Source organism: Acinonyx jubatus, chromosome B3 (assembly GCF_027475565.1).
Source record: "Acinonyx jubatus isolate Ajub_Pintada_27869175 chromosome B3, VMU_Ajub_asm_v1.0, whole genome shotgun sequence".
Lineage (NCBI taxonomy): Eukaryota > Metazoa > Chordata > Mammalia > Carnivora > Felidae > Acinonyx > Acinonyx jubatus.
In genome coordinates this window covers 85,958,243-85,978,464 of record NC_069386.1, presented here as the reverse complement: position 1 = coordinate 85,978,464, position 20,222 = coordinate 85,958,243, and the positions used below count along the sequence as shown (strand labels likewise).

Sequence of the window (20,222 nt, the reverse complement as noted above, 5' to 3'; positions counted from 1 at the left end):
AGTCTGCTAACACACAGAGAAGAAGGCCACGTGAAGACAGAGGCAGGGCCTGGAGCTATGCTGTCACAAACCACAGAACACCAGGAGCCACAGCACGGATGCAAGAGGCAAGGGAAGGGCTTTCTCCTCTAGAATGTGGCCCTGGAAAGCCTTGATTTTGGGCTTCTGACATACAGAACTGTGAGAGAGTAAGTTTCTCTTGTTTAAAGACACGTGGCTTGGAATAATTTGTTATGGCAGTCCTAGGAAATGAACACACAGCTCAGTAGGAGAGCCTTTGGGAGGGGTGGTGGTCAGTGCAGGATGGCTGTTCCTGAAGGACAGGCTGCTTTGGGGTCTGACTCCTTACTTCTCCCAGTTTCTTCTTTTCCTCTGCTTTTGGACTCAGAGTTTTCCACCTGATTTCCATGGGAGCAGGCGTTAGCGCTCTTATGTTCCTGTTGTGGTTGGGGGCAAACCTACAATGATGGGAGGAAACACAGGCACCATGTGTAGGATTTGTCTGTGAGGCCCAAATCACTTAAGACATGGAGTAATTTAAAAACACATAGGCATGAGAACTAACAAGTGCTGGTGAAGGTTGTTCTGTGCTTAACTGTAAAAATAAATAAGGCTGGTTTGCCATTGGGAGTATCATTGGCACACGAAGAATTAATATAATAATGTGCTTAAAAAGTGTCTTGTAATTGTGTTTGCACTATTGATTTGCTTAGTAAATTATTTTGGAAAGATGGTCCAAACTTCAGTCCCAACCTGGTTAACTTCTGGGAGTCTAATTTAGTTGATTCTAAATTGTTGACATTTTATTGTACACAAATGCAAATCATATATTTGCTTATCTGCTTGCACTCAACTTTATTGTAGGTCATATAAATAGAATAAATTAAGAGAAAATACCTTGGGACAAAGAATTATGTGCTTATATGTACTGATATGTGGCCAAACTGAAGAGTCATTTTTGCTAACCTGAAATTTTTAAATCCTTTTTTGTCTTTAGGGGAAATGTATAGCTCTAGTTACTAATTAGAATGCTCCTTACTGTATATTTTTAATGCTAAGTTATTCTGTTTTAGACGTGTTCCACATTATAAGTGATTACATTTTTTTAAAAAGCAGACATAATCCTAAGTAAATAATCAGAACATCCCTGGAAGAGTGAGGTCTTCCTTCTGTTTCACTGTGACATTCTGTGAAAACTTAGGGGCTATCTCTAAAATGCAAATAATCCCTTGGGCAGTAGGTCCTTTCATCTGTAGGAAAAGGGAATTCTGAAGCTCTTTCCCATGTTTATACAGAACTTTTAATGTCTCTCTGTAAGGGGAAAAGTATAAATGACTTTTTAATAGCTTTATTATTATTATTACCTTTAAAATATATTATGACAATTCCTCTTTGCTTTTTTTAGTAAGGCAATTTTTGTCATCTGCCTTCTTGTTTTTATTCTTTCATTTTATTGTCCTTGATAGTCCACTGCTTTTTTGACACCTGACAACTTTTTTTAGTTTGGTCCTTGCTGAATTAAAACTGAGCTCTATGAATTAAGATCATTGTTCATAGAGTGGGTAATAGATGGATGGTAGATAGATAGAAAAAGATGCATAGAGGTAGGATTTCTTTTTTGATGATGTAAGGTTTTATTTGCGGGGGTCTTTTTTCCCCACTGAATCAGATAATATAGTCTCTATTATGAGAGTTGCCCATTAGTCACTCTGTTTACTTTATGGATTCAATTTGGTAAGACAGAGATAACATGTAGTAGTGCTACCTCACTGAATGTGCTTTATGAAACATGAGCTCAACTATGTCTTAGCTGAGCTGTAGTGTGTGGATCAAGGTCCATTAATCAATCTAGAAAATATTAATTAAGCCTCAGACTTGTCACTTTGTTTAAATCAACAACACAAGATGAGGCTTAAATATGCAGAGGCCTGTAACTGGTGAGAGATTGTGAGAGAAACGTCTTGTATCATTTGAAGTTAAAGTTCACCGGAAAACACAGTAGATTAAAGTGACAGAGTAGATTAAAGGCTGGCTTTACTGGAGGTGGGGGGGAGATTAGAAAATTTGATTTCTACAGATTTTTGGAAACAAGCTTTTGAATAGTTGTGAAATAAAGTTATAGCTTTCTTTTAGCTTTATATGGCTAAATTACAATGTAAGAGTTCTTGAAAAGTCTTATAAAGCAACAAGACCCTTGAGTACCTTACATATTTTTTTTTCCCCAGGGAGGCCTAAAGACTCAATTGACCTTAATAAAGAACTCTACAGAGACAAACAATAGGAATATAGGAGGTAAGGGAGTGACTCCTGTTGGATACTCGCTTAAGGCTTCTAACTTGGATGGATGAATGATTTCAACTGTCTCTCATTCTGCCAGATGCCAAGGTTGTGCACATCTAGGAGAATGCCCCAGGCTGCAGTGAGGTAGATTGTCTTCAGATGGAGCAAGTCAGAGCAGCTTAATAGCTATATTTATATTTCAGACAGGCCAGACTTCTTATGTTGATTCCATCATCTGTGGTATTGCTCATTCTACTTCCTCTATCTTCAGTGGTCCATATGAGTGGTTCTTAAAGCATGGTTGCTAGATCAGCAGTATGAGCACAATTTGGGAATTTGTTAGAAATGCAAATTCCTGTGCCTCACCTCACATCTACTGAATGTGAAACTCTGGGGTGGACCCAGCAATCTGTGTTTTAACAAGCCCTTCAGGAAATATTGACCCATGCTAGTTTGAGACCCATGGATCTTAACTATCCTCTGCCTAATTTACTTTCAAGACTTGGTCAGATCTTTCCCTTTTCTTAGAAGATATTATGCATGTCATATACAGCATATATTATACATCATCTAACAAAATACCTTATGCATCAAAAGTACTTGATAAGTAGTTGTCCCGTGAGTGCTCAGTACTTCTGCAGAGTTTTTGAAAGAAAGGAGAATGTCTTAGTCCTACTGTCTAGCACCCTGCTTGCCAACATGCTCCCAATTGCCTCTGTCTACCACTAGAAGTGCTCTAGTGTTTTTGTGTACAAAATTACAGGTGTTCCACAAATAGCAGTAAAATAAAACCTGCCCTAAGGGAGCCACAAGTAGAATGTGCGAGCCACCTACAAAACAGTTAAACTACAGTGTGTGCAAGTGATGTGTTTGTAAAGAGCATTCTTCCAGAATTTCTCAGTGGAATCAATCATAATTATTTTATATCCTTTTCCTCATAAATATCTGTGTTTCTCTCTGATCACATGGTCCAAAGTTTGGTTCAGAAAATACAATGACTATAGTCATAATGAAGCTAATGAAATAAGGGCAATAGGTGTGTAGAGAAATTAGGATTTTAATATAATCAAATCTGTAAACTGAAGACAAGACACAAACCATTCAGGTGTTTTGGCTTGGATAGGAGTGGGGCAGTTGATTTATAGTTTGGAGGGCTGTGGGATCCTTTCAGCCTAATAACAATTTTTAAGGTAAAGTCAAATGTAGTTGGGTGATAAGAGTCTGGTTTGAAGTCCCAACACTTCCATGTATTTGGTATATAAACTTTAACTTAATTATTTTCTGTGAACCACGTATAAAATAAAAATATTAACATTCAGGTCAGACTCTAAGAATTTTCTAATATTCGGCCTTTTTGACCTATGAAAATGGAAATTTCACATGACTCAAACCAATATCTGGCTCAAAGAATTGTCATGAGGATTTAGTGAAGTCAATATGTAGAGTTCCTGGTACATAGTGGGTGCTCAATAAATATTAGATCTAGTCTCCTCATATGAAAGTGACTGGCACACGGTGTTCAATAGATATTTTTAAAGAAAGCAATCACAAGAGAGAGCCATCTTCACAATCTAAATATAAAGCCAGTCTTTGATATGGTCACTCTAACGGGCACTTCCATGCTAAGTAACTGTCTCCATACTCATTACTAAATTATTTTCCAGAATATTCATAGTTTGGAAGGGGTCTATTTTTTATCCAATATTTACTACTTTTGTGGGCATTAAAAATGTGATATTTTTATGCATATTTTCATTATTTAAAGTATTCATAATTTAGTGTTGGCATTTGTCTTGAAATGGATTTTGAATTGCATAAAACACTTAACTTCTATTGTGCTTTGGTTCAAGCAGGGAGAAAAACAACTTAAGGCAGTCAGCCTTTGGTATATTAAAAAACATTATTCATGCTTTCGTTTAGGCTCTCCTGCATATCACAAAGCCTGAGAAATGACTCGAGACTGACTTTAACCCCTCAGTAACAGTTATGTTTCCACTGTGGAGCATCTTTGAGAGTCAGGGGATTGTCAAATGTATGTCAGTGGAGTACATTCCACATTGTTTGAAATTTGGTCTCCAAATACCGGCAAATAATGAATAGTCAGTTTTCAAGGAGGAGGCAAGAAATAGTGATAATGCTATATAGAAAACAGTATCAGAATATAGGACTAGCTGCATGTTTAGAAAATAAAGCACAAAAAGAATTTGACCTGTTGCAGGTTTTTGTTCTCAAAAAAAAAAAAAAAGAAAGAAAGAAAATAGTCATTGTAGCATTATTATCCTTGGGTGTCAGCATTGACCATGGGGGCTAGAAAACCTTTCCATCTTTAATCTTTATCTTCAAGTCAGGGTTGTGTTAGATTTTCCACAGCTCAGAGAAAACATCTAATGCTGGGTCAAAAGATCATGTAACTACTTAATGTTGCCAGCAGAAACCATCTAGATGGTATCACGCCTGCCATTTGCTTAGGTAGTGGTTCTTAAAACTGTTTCTGTCTTTTCATTTCTTTCCTTTCTCAACCAACATAAAAAAATTGTTGGAGGAAGGTATGCAGAGTCCTTATGCCTATTTCTCTTCTGATTCATCCTTCTTCCCCAGATGGAAATTGCAAAAAAATTTCTGTGATTGGGAAGGCATAGCATCTTGGGATGTCATACTCTTTCTTTTTGAAAAATTTGTTTTGCTTCTAACCAGAAGAAGGTAGAAGGTACAGGTATGGTGGAAAGAACATAAAACCAGGTAGCTTCACTGATTCCTGATGGTTTCACTGATAAAATAAGGGGGTTTGGATTATCTTATGAATATATGAATAAATATTTCATGAAGCCTTTGCCTGCTCCAACAGTTCATATTAAAAGCTAACTCTCTTTTAAAGGAAAGAGAAACATTGCTCTTTTCAATGAACTTTCTTGCTGTGACTCTGGAGACATCACCTTTTTTTTTTTTTTTTTTTATCAGCCAAGGATGCTCTCAGCATAAAATGTTTACAACCTGACTGTAACCAAGACACATGAGTAGACAGAGCACTAGATTTTATGTTCCTTTTGTACCCTCAATACCTGATATATAAAAAAATATAAAATATATATAAATTTCTGCTGAACAAATTTTTGCTGAAGGGAAGTCAGAAAATCTGTGTCCTATTGTTGGAATGAACTAACTGTGAAACTGCAGCCAGGTCACTAGAGCTCCCTGGGCTCTATGGTGAGGAGGTAATTCCAGGTGACCCCTGAGATCTTTCCTAGCTTTAAAGTCTGTGAACCTGGATTCCAAAACAAATTGCTCTCTGAAAGCACTGTTTATACTTTTCAGAAACTTTCACATTTTGAACACTTGTGTAACAGAAAACAGTTATGGTTAAGTATGAAAGTTTAAAGTGGTTGCAGTTGGAGCACCAATAATGGTTAATTAGACTAACCAACTCTCACCTGGAATCTCACAGGACATGAGGACTATGCCACTTACTTTGTTTCCTTTTTGAGTAGCTGAGCTGGTGCAGGGAAAGGAGTAAGAAAAGTAGGAAGAGGGGTAAACTGTAGTGGTGTTCAGCCTCGGGCAGCTGGAAAAACTAAGTGTGAAGGCAGAGCCTGGCCCAGGGTGGGACAAGAAGTCAGAGAAAAGAATAGGATACCTCTGATGGATTTGGCCAAAGACAAAGGCCCAGAGCCATGCATCACATGTGCCCATTGGCTGGTTACTTTTTCCTGTGGGTCGGTGGCCACTAATTCTTAGCAGTCATGGCCTAGTTGTTTACGCTTTCTCTATTTGAGTCCCAGGTCTTTGGGAGAATTTTTCAGTTCTGTATGTTTCAATGTTTTCATCTTTAAATGGGTAATAATAATGGGGATTACATGACAATCCATGCAAAAATCTGTGTGCAATGCATGTTAGCCTATTAATATTAATAAACATCAATGCATTAGCTATTATTTTTATTACTGCTACCACCACTCATTCATTAGAAGAGATAGACCAGCTCACTGCCTAAAGGGGAAATAAGAGGTGTGCTAAGAAGATAATTCCTGCTATGATCACTGAAAACCTCCTTATCTCTCTCTAAAAATAAAGCCCTCACCTCTTATGTGACTTTGCTATGGTCCTCTCTTAAAGTGGAAATATTCACTGGGGACAGCATATTAGGTCCCTAAAATCTCACATCATCTCACATGGAACATAATCTCACATGGAACAATATCTAGAATTTCTGTTCTGTATGACAGGAGGGAGAGAGAGAGGGAGAGAAAGAGGGAAAGAGAGAGAGAATGGGTTAGAATAATAAAGGGAAAAAATGCTTGGTTCTAAAACAGCAAAGGGAACGTGGAGGTGAGTAGGAAGACTAAGAGGCAAACAGGAACCATGAAGGACAATTACCCTCTATTTCAGAGTTCTGTCCAGCAGAGTGTGCTCTACTCACCAATTGTGAAAATTTAGATACAGGATCATTTGTGGTTCTGACAAGGATATCCTGGGAGCTTTAGGATTTTTATATCCAAAATTGAATCTTCATCTATAACATCACCATATTTTCAAAAAAAATTCTGCAAACTATGTTTTGGTGGTATCTCCAGTCTTCTATTTCTCGTTTATGTTTAACAGAGACACAATGGGGCTTGTTGGATATAGTTCTAATAGTAAAACAGGCTATAAAAGATAAAAAAGATGGAGACTAAAACATCATCCGGGAACTCTGAAAAAGATCATATGATTATAGGATCCTGCAGAATTAAGAGAACTCTTGAGAATGATTAGTTCTAGTCATAGGAATTATAGAAATATGGATACTGGCTAAGAAAGAAGCTATGTAGAATATCTAGGAAGATGAGATCAGAATGGAAATTCTTTATATGAGAAATTGTATTAAAATAAAATTTAAATTGATTAAAATCAAAGTCAGTACATTATGAAGCTACATACAACCATTAACAATTTAAAAGCTAGCTCTTGGTGTAGAGGATAGTCATTGATCTCCCTTTCTTTAGCATCACCTTCACACTCAAGAAAGCATATGTTTTTCCATTTGTTAAACTCTTCATGGCTCCCTCTTATACAGCTCTCGGTCCATTTCCTCCAGGAGACTTTTCTTCATACCACTGTACATGGGTATTCCTCTCACTTTTGATTCTCCTAAGCCCTTCCTGTTGGGGCCATTTCATGGATACTGACTTTTTATATCTATACCTGTCATTCTTGTGTATGACTTATCTCCTCATCAGTATTATAAAGTATTTGAGAGGAAGAATTACAAATATCTGTGTATCCCATACACTGTCTTTTTCTGTAATGTGGACAAAATAAATACTCAAGTAATATTTGTGGTTGAGTAATTTAGTTCTTGTAGGGAAGAAAATTTATGATTATGAACCCAATTTAAAAGAAATTTGTTTATTTGGAATTGGTGATTTGAAAGTAAGGAGTGTCACCATATTGACCAAACAATTGCTAGTGATTAATCAAAGTTCAAATATATCAATGAAAAAAATTTCATTTTAAGGCAAAGTCAGTAAGGTAATATTAGAATCCATTGGTTTATGCATCATTATTATGCTTGCACTGTTTACTCCATTTTCTTTCAACTAAAAAATTCTATTGATGTCAATGGATTGGGATTTCCAAAATACAAAAAATTATAGACATGATTATTTATTTTTAAGGGACATTTTAATAAAAATTTATTTGTAAAAATTCTCAGAATCCTAAGCAAATGCTTTTAGACTTAAGATGTAGTTTATGACTCTTTTTCTTAAAACCTGACTTTATTCCACACAATCCAGGGGTGTTTTATGATTATTTATTGTTGGTTAGTGTCTAATATTCCCCTAGATGTCCTAGAATTGGAGAGTTGATTTTAAACAAGTATCATAAGTACCAGGCAAGTTATTGCAGCCAAGGAAAGGTGCACCAAATTAGGGGAATTGAATTGTGTGTGTAGTCTGGACCATTCTGCACAGATGGTGCCTGCCTGGGCCCTGATGTGGCTCTGTTTGCTCCATTTTGAAGTGAAACTTAGGGGAGCCTAAGACTATCTGAGGTCTTAAGTGAAGAAACTTTACCTAAGGGGTGGGCTTAACATTCTGACTTGGAATAGAGGGGAGAACATGAGGCCCACCTACTCCCCAGCAGCACAGCTGGGCAAACAAATTTGGCTTTATGCATGTAATTGTCCCCATGGAGTGTGGCAACATGGACACTTTCCCCCCTGACCTCACCATTTTGCCTTTTCCTAAAGGACTTATGAATATAGGATTCTCAGGTAGCAACAACTGCAAGACTAAACATTGAGTGGAGGAGAAATACAGCATACATGAATTTATAGTGGTAAAGCTTTTCTCCTTTTCTATTTTGATGGAAATTTTGTATTGGACTTCTAGAACAAATTACCTGCTGATTTATATTTTAAAATTTATAAAACTTCATATCCCTTTGAAGCATTATTTTCCTGTGGTGATGACATCTCAGTTGACTCCAACTCTAAATTCATTGTGACCTTCAATTAATTACAGTACTTCTTACACCCATTTGTATTTAGTGTTCTTCCACTATGACAGCATCTATCGCAGTTTTTCAAAGCATCCAAATCAGAGTAGGGGAAGGAGTTCTATCTCCTATAGTTGCTCAGTGAGCCTCTAGCACTTATTCACCATGCCCCCAGCTGTACTGAGATATAATTGACATTTAATGTGTAAGTTTTAAGTGAGAAACATGATGATTTGATACATGAATATATTGCAAAATGATAACCACAATAGAATTAGTTATTGTGGGATTTTTCCAATATCCAGGATATGGAAACAACCTAAATACCCATTGATGAATGAATGGATTAAAAAAGGTGTGAGGGGTGCCTGGGTGGCTCAGTCGGTTGAGTGTCCGACTTCGGCTCAGGTCATGATCTCACAGCTCTTGAGTTTGAGCCCTGCGTCAGGCTCTGTGCTGACAGCTCGGAGCCTGGAGCCTGCTTCGGATTCTGTGTCTCCCTCTCTCTCTGCCCCTAACCCACTTGCATTCTGTCTCTGTCTCTCTCGAAAAATAAACATTAAAAAATTTTTTTTAAAGGTGTGGTTATATATATATAAATGAGCCGTAAGAAAGAAGGAAATTCTGGGGCACTTGGGTGGCTCGGTTGGTTGAGCATTCAACTTTGGCTCAGGTTATGATCTCGTGTTTGTGATTTCGAGCCCCACATCTGGTTCACTGCTGTCAGTATGTCAGTACAGAGCCCATTTTTGATCCTCTGTACCCCTCTCTCTGCTCCTCCACTGCGTGTGCTCTCCCAAAAATAAATATTAAAAAAAAAAAAGGAAATTCTGCCATTTGTGATAATATGGATAGACCTCAAGAACACTATATTAAGTGAAATGAGCCAGATAGAGAAAGAAAAATAAAAAGCCAAACTCAGACCCCCAACACTTCTTTAGCCTCCTGGAGGTACAATTTATTGCCAAGCCTCTTTAGCTTCCCTACCTGTCTCCCAGGGTAGACACCAACACATTCTCCAGCATGCTCGTTTCCACCTCCTAAAGAAAGCAGAACAATGCCCTTTCTAAATTTTCCAAATAACTGATACTACGTATTTCATGCTTAGTATCTTTCTATTTGTTGACATTCATATTTTCTTTAAATAATTTGAAAAAAATGTAATTGAAACAAGTAGGCTAAGTTTGGAACTCTGTATAATGTTTAACTTTTTAAAAGAATTCTTATTTATTTGTATATTTGTATATTTATATGTATACTGATACATAAGAAACAAAAAATCATTACAAATCAGGTAATACATAGGAAAGTGGGGTAGTATGTAAGTCCGAGTATATTAATAAGATATTGTTGACCCCCCATGAATATAAATATTACTTTCTGTAGAAATTTGCCTATTTGATGCATTTAAAACACCAGGTTGATTACAAGAACCATCTAAAATATGACACAAATTAGTCTTAAACATAATATAGTATTTTAATAAACATTTATTAAATATCATGTGCTGAGTACTGTGTTAGGAACTATGTATATTTATTTTATTTATTCATTTAATTTTTATATGAAATTTATTGTCAAATTAGTTTCCATACAACACCCAGTGCTCATCCCAAAAGATGCCCACTTCAATGCCCATCACCTACCCTCCCCTCCCTCCCATCCCCCATCAACCCTCAGTTTGTTCTCAGTTTTTAAAAGTCTCTTATGCTTTGGCTCTCTCCCACTCTAACCTCTTTTTTTTTCTTTTTTTTCCTTCCCCTCCCCCATGGGTTTCTGTTAAGTTTCTCAGCATCCACAAAAGAGTGAAAACATACGGTATCTGTCTTTCTCTGTATGGCTTATTTCACTTAGCATAACACTCTCCAGTTCCATCCATGTTGCTACAAAGGGCCATATTTCATTCTTTCTCGTTGCCACGTAGTACTCCATTGTATATATAAACCACAATTTCTTTATCCATTCATCAGTTGATGGACATTTAGGCTTTTTCCACAATTTGGCTATTGTTGAGAGTGCTGCTATAAACATTGGGGTACAAGTGCCCCTCTGCATCAGTACTCCTGTATCCCTTGGGTAAATTCCTAGCAGTGCTATTGCTGGGTCATAGGGTAGGTCTATTTTTAATTTTTTGAGGAACTCCACACTGTTATCCAGAGTGGCTGCACCAGTTTGCATTCCCACCAACAGTGCAAGAGGGTTCCCGTTTCTCCACATCCTCTCCAGCATCTATAGTCTCCTGATTTGTTCATTTTGGCCACTCTGACTGGCGTGAGGTGATATCTGAGTGTGGTTTTGATTTGTATTTCCCTGATGAGGAGCGACGTTGAGCATCTTTTCATGTGCCTGTGGGCCATCTGGATGTCTTCTTTAGAGAAGTGTCTATTCATGTTTTCTGCCCATTTCTTCACTGGGTTATTTGTTTTTCGGGTGTGGAGTTTGGTGAGCTCTTTATAGATTTTGGATACTAGCCCTTTGTCCGGTATGTCATTTGCAAATATCTTTTCCCATTCCGTTGGTTGCCTTTTAGTTTTGTTGATTGTTTCCTTTGCTGTGCAGAAGCTTTTTATATTCATGAGGTCCCAATAGTTCATTTTTGCTTTTAATGCCCTTGCCTTTGGGGATGTGTCAAGTAAGAAATTGCTGCGGCTGAGGTCAGAGAGGTCTTTTCCTGCTTTCTCCTCTAGTGTTTTGATGGTGTCCTGTCTCACATTCAGGTCCTTATCCATTTTGAGGTAATTTTTGTGAATGGTGTAAGAAAGTGGTCTAGTTTCATTCTTCTGCATGTTGCTGTCCAGTTCTCCCAGCACCATTTGTTAAAGAGACTGTCTTTTTTCCATTGGATATTTTTTTCTGCTTTGTCAACGATTAGTTGGCCATACTTTTGTGGTTCTAGTTCTGGGGTTTCTATTCTCTTCCATTGGTCTATGTGTCTTTTTTGTGCCAATACCATGCTGTCTTGATGATGACAGCTTTGTAGTAGAGGCTAAAGTCTGGGATTGTGATGCCTCCTGCTTTGGTCTTGTTCAAAATTACTTTGGCTATTCTGGGCCTTTTGTGGTTCCATATGAATTTTAGGATTGCTTGTCTAGCTTTGAGAAGAATACTGGTGCAATTTTGATTGGGATTGCATTGAATGTGTAGGTAGGATTGACATTTTGACAATATTTATTCTCCCTACCCATGAACACAGAATGTTTTTCCATTTCTTTATATCTTCTTCAATTTCCTTCATAAGCTTTCTATAGTTTTCAGCGTACAGATCTTGTACATCTTTGGTTAGATTTATTCCTAGGTATTTTATGCTTCTTGGTGCACCTGTGAATGGGATCAGTTTCTTTATTTGTCTTTCTGTTGCTTCATTATTAGTGTTTAAGAATGCAACTGATTTCTGTACATTGATTTTGTATCCTGAAACTTTGCTGAATTCGTGTATCAGTTCTAGCAGACTTTTTGTGGAGTCTATCGGATTTTCCATGTATTATATCATGTCAACTGCAAAAAGTGAAAGCTTGACTTCATCTTTGCCAATTTTGATGCCTTTGATTTTCTTTTGTTGTCTAACTGCTGATGCTAGCACTTCCAACACTATGTTAAACAACAGCAGTGAGAATGGACATCCCTGTCGTGTTCCTGATCTCAGGGGGAAAGCTCTCAGTTTTTCACCATTGAGGTTGATATTAGCTGTGGGCTTTTCATAAATGACTTGTATGATGTTTAAGTATGTTTCTTCTACCCCGACTTTCTCAAGGGTTTTTATTAAGAAAGGATGCTGAATTTGTCAAATGCTTTTTCTGCATCGAATGACAGGATCATATGATTCTTATCTTTTCTTTTATTAATGTGATGTATCACATTGATTTGCGAATGTTGAACCAGCCCTGCATCCCAGGAATGAATCCCACTTGATCATGGTGAATAATTCTTTTTATAAGCTGTTGAATTCGATTTGCTAGTATCTTATTGAGAATTTTTGCATCCATATTCATCAAGGATATTGGCCTGTAGTTCTCCTTTTTTACTGGATCTCTGTCTGGTTTAGGAATCAAAGTAATGCTAGCTTCATAGAACGAATCTGGAAGTTTTCCTTCCCTTTCCATTTTTTGGAATATCTTGAGAAGGATAGGTATTATCTTTTTTTTTTTTTTTTAATTTTTTTTTCAACGTTTATTTATTTTTGGGACAGAGAGAGACAGAGCATGAACGGGGGAGGGGCAGAGAGAGAGGGAGACACAGAATCGGAAACAGGCTCCAGGCTCTGAGCCATCAGCCCAGAGCCCGACGCGGGGCTCGAACTCGCAGACCGCGAGATCGTGACCTGGCTGAAGTCGGACGCTTAACCGATTGCGCCACCCAGGCGCCCCGATAGGTATTATCTTTAAATGTCTGGTAGAATTTCCCAGGGAAGTCATCTGGTCCTGGACTCTTATTTGTTGGGAGATTTTTGATAACTGATTCAATTTCTTCGCTGGTTATGGGTGTGTTCAAGATTTCTATTTCCTCCTGTTTGAGTTTTGGAAGTGTGTGGGTGTTTAGGAATTTGTCCATTTCTTCCAGGTTGTCCAGTTTGTTGGCAAATAATTTTTCATAGTATTCGCTGATAATTGCTTGTATTTCTGAGGGATTGGTTGTAATAATTCCATTTTCATTCATGATTTTATCTATTTGGGTCATCTCCCTTTTTGTTTTTGCGAAGCCTGGCTAGACGTTTATCCATTTTGTTTATTTTTTCAAAGAACCAACTCTTGGTTTCATTGATTTGCTCTACATTTTTTGTAGATTCTATATTGTTTATTTCTGCTCTGATCTTTATTATTTCTCTTCTTCTGCTGGGTTTGGGGTGTCTTTGCTGTTCTGCTTCTATTTCCTTTAGGTGTGCTGTTAGATTTTGTATTTGGGATTTTTCTTGTTTCTTGAGATAGGCCTGGATTGCGATGTATTTTCCTCTCAAGACTGCCTTTGCTGCATCCCAGAGCCTTTGGATTGTTGTATTTTCATTTTCATTTGTTTCCATATATTTTTTATTTCTTCTCGAATTGCCTGGTTGACCCATTCATTCTTTAGTAGGGTGTTCTTTAACCTCATGCTTTTGGAGGTTTTCCAGACTTTTTCCTGTGGTTGATTTGAAGCTTCATAGTATTGTGGTCTGAAAGTATGCATGGTATGATCTCAATTCTTGTATACTTATGAAGGGCTGTTTTGTGACCCAGTATATGATCTATCTGGGAGAATGTTCCATGTGCACTGGAGAAGAAAGTATATTCTGTTGCTTTGGGATGCAGAATTCTAAATATATCTGTCAAGTCCATCTGATCCAATGTATCATTCGGGGCCCTTGTTTCTTTATTGACCATGTGTCTAGATGATCTATCCATTGCTGTGAGTGGGGTGTTAAAGTTCCCTGCAATTACTACACTCTTATCAATAAGGTTGCTTATGTTTGTGATTAATTGTTTTATATATTTGGGGGCTCCCGTATTCAGCGCATAGACATTTATAATTGTTAGTTCTTCTTGATGGATAGACCCTGTAATTATTATAATTTTTTTTTATTTTTTTTAATTTTTTTTTCAACGTTTTTTATTTATTTTTGGGACAGAGAGAGACAGAGCATGAATGGGGGAGGGTCAGAGAGAGAGGGAGACACAGAATCGGAAACAGGCTCCAGGCTCCGAGCCATCAGCCCAGAGCCTGACGCAGGGCTCGAACTCACGGACCACGAGATCGTGACCTGGCTGAAGTCGGACGCTTAACCGACTGCGCCACCCAGGTGCCCCGACCCTGTAATCATTATATAATGCCCTTCTTCATCTCTTGTTACAGCCTTTAATTTAAAGTCTAGTTTGTCTGATATAAGTATGCTACTCCAGCTCTCTTTTGACTTCCAGTGGCATGATAACTAGTTCTCCATCCCTTCACTCTGAATCTGAAGGTGTCCTCAGGTCTAAAATGAGTCTCTTGTAGACAGCAAATAGATGGGTCTTGTTTTTTTATCCATTCTGATACCCTATGTCTTTTGGTTGGTGCATTTAGTCCATTTACATTCAGTGTTATTATAGAAAGATATGGGTTTAAAGTCCTTGTGATGTCTGTAGGTTTCATGCTTGTAGCGATGTCTCTGGTCCTTTGTCTCACAGGATCCCCCTTAGGATCTCTTGTAGGGCTGGTTTAGTGGTGATAAATTCCTTCAGTTTTTGTTTGTTTGGGAAGACCTTTATCTCTCCTTCTATTCTAATTAATAGACTTGCTGGATAAAGGATTCTCGGCTGCATATTTTTTCTGTTCATCACATTGAAGATTTCCTGCCATTCCTTTCTGGCCTGCCAAGTTTCAGTAGAGAGATCGGTCACGAGGCTTATAGGTCTCCCTTTATATGTTAGAGCACGTTTATCCCTAGCTGCTTTCAGAATTTTCTCTTTATCCTTGTATTTTGCCAGTTTCACTATGATATGTCATGCAGAAGATCGATTCAAGTTACGTCTGAAGGGAGTTCTCTGTGCCTTTTGGATTTTAATGCCTTTTTCCTTCCCCAGATCAGGGCAGTTCTCAACTATTATTTCTTCAAGTACACCTTCAGCACCTTTCCCTCTCTCTTCCTCCTCTTGAATACCAATTATGTGTAGATTATTTCTCTTTAGTGCATCACTTAGTTTTCCAATTTTCCCCTAATACTTCTGGATTTTTTTGTCTCTTTTTCTCAGCTTCTTCTTTTTCCATAATTTTATCTTCTAGTTCACCTATTCTCTCCTCTGCCTCTTCAATCCGAGCTGTGGTCGTCTCCTTTTTATTTTGCAGCTCATTAATAGCATCTTTTAGCTCCTCCTGGCTGTACCTTAGTCCCTTGATCTCTGTAGCAATAGATTCTCTGCTGTCCTTTATACTGTTTTCAAGCCCAGCGATTAATTTTATAACTATTATTCTAAATTCACTTTCTGTTATATTGTTTAAATCGTTTTTGATCAGTTCGTTAGCTGTCGTTATTTCCTGGAGGTTTTTTTGAGGGGAATTCTTCCGTTTTGTCATTTTGGATAGTCCCTGGAGTGGTGCAGAACTGAGGGGCACTTCCCCTGTGTACTTCCCCTGTGTACTTCCCCTGTGCTGTCTTGAATAACTTGCATTGGTGGGCAGGGCCGCAGTCAGACATGGAACTATGTTTATTTAAAGAATAATCATACATGGTGTCTGCTCTTAAGACCTCACAGTCCAGCCAGGACATCAGTAGGACAGATTTAACCATTTTAGGGTAACAAAGTAGGAGTTCTAAAGAGACTCCTCCTTTTAAATCTCTGGGATTCTTTATGTTGAGATCCCTCTTTTTTAAAAGCAAACTGAACGCACCACAGTATATGTATCCATTCACCTACTGAAGGGCATCTTGGCTGCTTCCAAGTTTTGGCAATTATGAATAAAGCTGCTATAAACATCTCTGTACAGATTTTTATGTGTACATAAGTTTTCAACTTTTTTTGATAACTACCAAGGAATGTGAATGCTAGACTGTATGGTAAAGTTTGTTTAGTTTTGTAAGAAATAGCCTGCCTGCCAAAGTGTCTGTGTAGTTTTGCATTCCCATCGGCAATGAATGAGAGTTCCTGTTGTATCACATTCTCTCCAGTATTTTCTGTCAGTGCTTTGGATTTTGGGAGGAAAAGATGGGGGAAAGAGGGAAATTTTAATGTCAGAATCAAGAGGATTTACTGATAGATTAGATGTGAAGTGTGAAGAGTCAATGATAACTACAAGATATATATTTTTCCCCCTGAGGAGATAGGATAGAATAATTGTATGTACTGAAATGGAAAACTGTTGGAAACAGGTGGTCTTGGGAGAAGGCCAAGAGTTTGCCTTTGGATGTATTAAATTTGAGATCCTGGGTACATATCTAATGAATATGTTGAGATACAGGGTAGGCCATGTTGATGTGGTATTCAGGGAAGAGATTAGGGAAAGAGGTATAAATTTGGGAGTCATTGTTCTTGTGGACAGTATTTGACGCCATAAAACTAGATGATATCACCAATAGAGTTTGTGTAAATAGAAACAATATGCTTAAGAAGCCTAGGACATCCCATTGGACAGTAGTTGGGAAGATTTGCAAGAAATAGCAAAGGAGATTTTGAGGAAGTGGCTATGGATATAGGGGGAAAGCTAGGAATGTGCTGATTCTAGAACTAAGTGAAGAAAATGTTTCTCAGAGAAGGGAGTAATCAACAATGTCAAACCCTTTGATAATTCAGGTAAGATGAGAACTGAGAATGGCTGGTTGGACTTAGCAACATGGGGGTCATGGCTGAAAATATGGTGGGGATAAAAGTATGATTTGGAATGAGTTCAAGAGAGATTGGGAGGAGATGAATTGGAAACAGCAAGTATACACAACTCCTTTGAGGTATTTTCTGGAAAGGGTAGAAGAGCAATGAAATGGTAGCTCGAGGAGAAAGTGATATGAGAGATGGAGATGGTGAGAGTGTCTATTTTAGATAAAGAAATAATGGTGTTTGTCTACATATGGATATGAAAAAGTAGAGAGGAAAGACTTGATAGTGCAGGGGAAGGAGGAAAGAATTCCTAGAGAAATGTCCTTGAGTAGGTAAGAGGGGATGGGATTGAGTATACAAGTGAAAGATCAGCTTTGATCCAAGTAGGCACAGTTCATTTATAAAGGCACCAGAAGGAAAGGCAGTGCTAGAAGCAATGGTTGAGTAGACATGTTAGAATTTTGTAGAAGTTCTCTTCTGACCACTTCTATTTTCTCAATAAGAGCCAAGGTTATCTAATCTTATTATCTGATGAGAGCGAGGAAGGGAGTGGTGTTAGAGATTTGAGAAGTAGGAGACGGTATATATTAGTCTAGAAGGGTTGGGGAGTGACTATTCTGGGGAAATGCAGTAGGGTTCCTGGGTTAAACTATGAGCTCACTTGAGGTTATTAATTATGAATTTAAAAAGAGACCAGTCAGCATTTGGAACATTCAATGCAGTTTATCTTCATACACATGTAGTTATTTATTTAGGTGCAGATGCGTAGCAGATGGAAAGTTAGATCTAAGCAGGATTGGGGTTTGCCAAATAGGTACAACAAAATGACAGAAGACCAGGAGAGCTGAGAGTATATATACCAGAGTGATTATAATGTTGAACGTTGGAATAGAACTTGGATATAGGGGTGCCTGGGTGGCTCAGTCGGTTAAGCTCTGACTCTTGGTTTTAGCTCAGTTCATGATCTCACTGTTCCATGAGCTTGAGCCCTGCATCAGGTTCCTCACTGACAGTGGGAGCCTGCTTGGAATTATCTCTCACCCTCTCTCTCTGACCAACCCCCTCTCAAAATAAATGTATAAACTTAAAAAACAAGTTGTATATATTGGGAAGTGAGGATATGAAGGGAATAAGGGACAGAAAAAGGTGGAAGACCAATGAATGGATTCTAGGTCCTGCTGGGGTTGTCATTAATAAGCTGCTATTAAATGACTAGTCTGGCTAGCTAGCTACCCTATGGATACTGGTACAAAAATAAACACCACAGCTTGTAGAATTGTAAGTTGGCCTGACCGGTGAGATAATATAATATGTATGAGGTGAAAGGGTAATACAGAGAAAAGAATTACCAAAGTCAGGCTCTAAGGGTAAGGTTTTCAAATATAAGACTGGTTGATCTCAGCAACCTCAACAATATCAGGTTCCGCTTGCAGACCCATAGTAATCAGGATAAATGTCCTTCATCTCATTAGAGCTAATCTGTTGGAGAGCTAAACCCACAAATACCTATCTAGTGTTACTGAACACAAGGCATTTTGCTAGGCTCTGTGATGAATATGAAGCTATAAGGAATTCCAAGTCCCTACCCAAGGAATTTTCAATCTAAGTTATTGTGGAATGGATCTTTTTCCCTTCCTTCCCCGTTTTTTGTCCCTGAAACCATCTGGTGGAAGTGTTCAGGAGAAAAAAAGTCTAGAAATATCGAAGCAAACTTCTGAGAAATTCATTGATTCTGAGCACTACTTACTAAGTGCTTTACTACATACCAGCAATTTTGCCAGGCGTTGATATCCAGAGAGGGGACATACCTGTGAAGCTGACATTATTAAATGAGATGGTAAGAGAGGAGTAGTAGGTAAATCTGACTGGTAACATCAAGGAAGGTCTCAAAGTGGAGGTGACTTGAGTTGAATCATTAAAGCTGACTAGAGTTTGTGCTTATGCATAAATAAGAGAACTAGTCCATTCTGCTATTTTCTGTTGTTTTGACTGAGAAAAACCCCCTCTTTCTGTTAAAATCATCCTCACACTCTGCCCTTTTTCATTCCTTCCTCTCATCTTCCTAAAGACCTGGTGATGGCTTGAGTTCTTCCATATGCAAGTTTCTACCTCTAAAAAAACCATAGTTTTAAATAACATTTATTTAACTGTTATTAAAGTAATATTATTTATACGGTTTATGTTAGCTCTCATTCTGTTTTTCTTTTTTATTAGCAGCATGTGAACTTCATACCTGTTCATCACATGGTTTTGCTTTGTTTTGTTTTGTTTTGGTGTTATCCTATGTGAGAGCAAACTAGGAAAATAGTATCTTAAAGCTGCTACAGCTCTTGGATGTTGTTTTACATATGAACAAATAGTTTTGGAAGAGTGAAGTCATTTATAACCTTACTTCCTGACTTTTACAGGTAAATTAAAGTTTATGTCACACACTTTAGTTTTGAATTGTCCTGAAATTAGTCACTATCAGAACAGTCTTTTTTTTTTTTTTTAATTGATGTAATATTCCCCTGTATACTTTTAGGGCATGAAAAATCTTAAGATATTTCACAATGGGAGATTAGCTACGACCAATATCATGTCTCCCAAATCTACTTTTGATTCCATAGACACTAGTTCACTCCTTTCTTGGTGGAGGAAGCATTTCTGTCCATCCCAACCCATTTTGCTGCTGTTCTCGCACTTCCATTTTATTCTCCTCCTGTGGATATGGGTGGAGTTGATGTTGAAGTTTACCTTTTCTTTTTTTCTTTTTCCAAATGTGAACCAGGTGTGGATAAGGTCTCAACTCAAATGTTCTTTGAAGGAGAAAATACATTTTCCCTGCCAGAAGATGTTATTAAGAGATTAAATAAATCCAAAAAGTGTATTTCATTTAATAAAAAATGTATTTAGTTTATAAAAGAAATGTATGCATTTGTATTATGCACTATAGAAAATAGATGGCACAAGTAGCTCTGGCAGGATATTTGATCATTCTTCTTCGACCACATAAAACTCTGTAAATGAGTGACAAGCAGCTGATGTCTCATTATCTCCAACACAGAGTCTTGAATGCAGTCTGCAAGCCTTTGAATAGTCTGTTTTTGTATCTAAGTGAAAAACTTTTGAGCTCAGCCTTTTTCCTCTTCTTTTTTGCATAGACATATTACTGGGCTGTATTAACATTGAAAATCCAATTGATTCTTATCTGTATACTTATAAAAATTC

At 37.7% G+C, this 20,222-nt stretch overlaps 1 pseudogene; it reads right to left on the bottom strand.

The window, feature by feature from the left end:
- The window catches only part of LOC113601506 (uncharacterized), an 85,790-nt pseudogene that overhangs the window by 23,328 nt on the left and 42,240 nt on the right, over nt 1-20,222 (bottom strand).